Source organism: Capricornis sumatraensis, chromosome 5, assembly GCF_032405125.1.
Source record: "Capricornis sumatraensis isolate serow.1 chromosome 5, serow.2, whole genome shotgun sequence".
NCBI classification, from domain to species: domain Eukaryota; kingdom Metazoa; phylum Chordata; class Mammalia; order Artiodactyla; family Bovidae; genus Capricornis; species Capricornis sumatraensis.
In genome coordinates this window covers 99404967-99407651 of record NC_091073.1, presented here as the reverse complement: position 1 = coordinate 99407651, position 2685 = coordinate 99404967, and the positions used below count along the sequence as shown (strand labels likewise).

The window sequence follows — 2685 nt, the reverse complement described above, 5'->3', positions numbered from 1 at the left end:
GAATTACTTTCATATTTGATGTTAAAGATTTGTAAGTAAATATTTGTAGTTTGCAATCTACTGTTCAGTCCTCAAGGATAAAACAGTGTAATATAAAAAAAATTAAAAGTAATATTCCCTTTTAAAATGTATATAATCAACATGTTTCATGTATTTCCTGAATATTTGTTATTTTCAGTTGTACATGATGTAACTTGCTATTTCAGTAGGAAATGAACCGCTTAGGCAGACACATTTTGAAGGATTTCAGTATTGGGGGTTTGTCACCATCAATAACTGAAAGAAAATAAATCCAGTATCTCTGATTGAAGAGGCAAGTAAGTATATCTGTATAATCAGTTTTCAGCTTACCACTTTAATAGAAGGGAACATTAGCATGGGTAATCAAAAGTTTCCAGCAACCAACACAGCCAACTTTTTTTTATTATATCAAGGAAATAAAGGCTTAACTTCTCCTTTTTAAAAATTTTTTTTTTCTTTTCACAGTTACTTATCTTCTGTTTAGTTTTGCTTTGGACTCTTTGGTTTCTGGAGTGCACAGAGATGGCAGTGGATTTGGAAGTGGCTCAATATATATTTGTCAAATAGAGGAACATCCTTATAATCTAAAATATGTTGTAAATATTGTAAAATGTTTGAATTAATATTCAATTATGTTATTGATTTTATTACATTTCCACTGTAGATTCGAATCCATTTGCCTATTCTTAAAACTATAAATGTCCAGGGTAAATCTTAACACTTCAATCTATTTTAACAAGCCCTCCTTTCTCCTATCCCCCACTAATCCTATCTTTTTAAAGGTGAAATTAGTATAGAATGACAATCAAAGATACTTGAAGGGGAAAATAAGTCACAGAATAATTTAAATTTGACTGTCTGAATTTGGAATTGGAAAGAAAGTTAAAGGACGTTTACCTTAACCTTTTCAATCTACAGACGAGGAAACTAAGTTTCTGAGAGCTGATTGGATTGCACCGTGCCACAGAGTTGTTAAAGGGCAGAACTAATAGAGATAGACAACATTTCTTCAACTGAAATTTTTAATGATTTTTTTTCAGCTTTATTGAGATCTAATTGACAAATGATATTATCTTTAAAACATAACATCATCATGATTGATGAATATATACCTTGGGAAAGGATTCCCCCCACTTGAATAATTTTCAAAAATTAATTAATACTAAGCCCTCAGGCTTTTTTTGTCTTTCGGTTTTTGTCTTTTAGCACACTACTTGGAAAGTGTGCGTCCTTTAGCAAAAGGTAGTGGAAAGCAAAGCCCACTCATACCAGATGCACTGTTTTTTCCATTCTTCTCGACTGGGGGCCGCCTGATGGGTACAGATAGGAAAGAAAGAGAGAGACCCAGTCCTCACCTCAGTGTCCATGAACGTTTTATGGGATCATTTTTAAACCTGGAACCACTTGCTTTTCTAACAGTAGTTGCTCCCTGAGGAGTTCCATGTTTTTCTCAGCTGCTTGTGGCCCTGTCCAGCCCAGAAAACAGCACCCCTAATTCCTATATTCTAGGGAGGCCTCTGGCAGAGCCCTCTCCTGTTTAGAATATTATCATCCACATAATTATTTTACTGGTAGGGAAGTAGTTCTAGTCTTATCCATTAGCTTAGACTATTAGTGTGCTGGGCTTGCTGAGGTTACAGCTTTACGTTGGACTTCCTTCCCCCTAGCCCATAAATCATTTGGTTTCCCAATTTATTAAAAAATTGAATTCTTAGAACCAAGTACTATTCTCGTGCAGATGGCACCAAATGAATGCTCCCGGTTCCAAGTACAGTTAATGAAACAGAGTAAACAGGTCAGGAAAATGCGCATCATCACCAAAAAAACCCCATGTGTAATCCCACTAGTCAGAAGGGTCATGTTTGTCAAGTGCAGACCTTACCACTCTTTTATCCAAAAATGTATCTTTCTTAGAAGCTGATTTACTAGATTAGTATATACTTGAGTCATACGTTAAAAAAAAAAAAAAAAACTACAGAAAATATACCCTGTGACCCATGTGAAAAGTATTGATTTTAGACACAATACCTGGTAGAAGTAAATAGTTTAATCTGACCTGGGAAAGAAGTAACCTAAATACACCTTAAAATAACCTCTAACAATTGAGATATAGTGCTAAATAGTAAAATCATATTTCTGCCTTCTAGTATTGTCTTGACACCAGCATATACAGTTATTATTCAGTTAGAAATTTTATTTTGACAGCATTCTACCTGATACATATTTTTTCAAAAAGGTGGTAAACCATTGGTTTACTTCAAAAAAAATTTATTTGTTTGGCTGTGATGGGGCTTAGTTGCAGCATGTGGGACCTTTAGTTGTGGCGTGTGGGATCTAGTTCCCTGACCAGGGATCAAACCTGGGCCCCTGCATCGGGAGCACAGAGTCTTCATCACTGGACCACCAGGGAAGTCCTCCTTGCTTTTTGACAGATTTTTGACAGACTCCTTAGGGAACGTATATATAGCAAAGTGTGAAATGTGACAAATTGCGACAAAATGATTGTCACATTACACCTGAGCTTCAGAGTTTGTCTTAGTTGCTTCAGAGTTTGTCTTAGTTATCTGAGTATTTCATTGCATTTTGAGAAAATCTTGAATTATTCTAGTAATTTAATCCTCCACATCACAATGTATAGTGCTTCATTATGCATTCATTTTTAAA

At 35.0% G+C, this 2685-nt stretch overlaps 1 non-coding gene across 1 annotated transcript; it reads right to left on the bottom strand.

The window, feature by feature from the left end:
* Positions 1-2359: 2359 nt before the first annotated feature.
* TRNAG-CCC (transfer RNA glycine (anticodon CCC)) lies at positions 2360-2431 on the bottom strand. The gene has a single exon. It is a non-coding gene; the product is annotated as a tRNA-Gly (tRNA).
* Between the last annotated feature and the right edge of the window lie 254 nt (positions 2432-2685).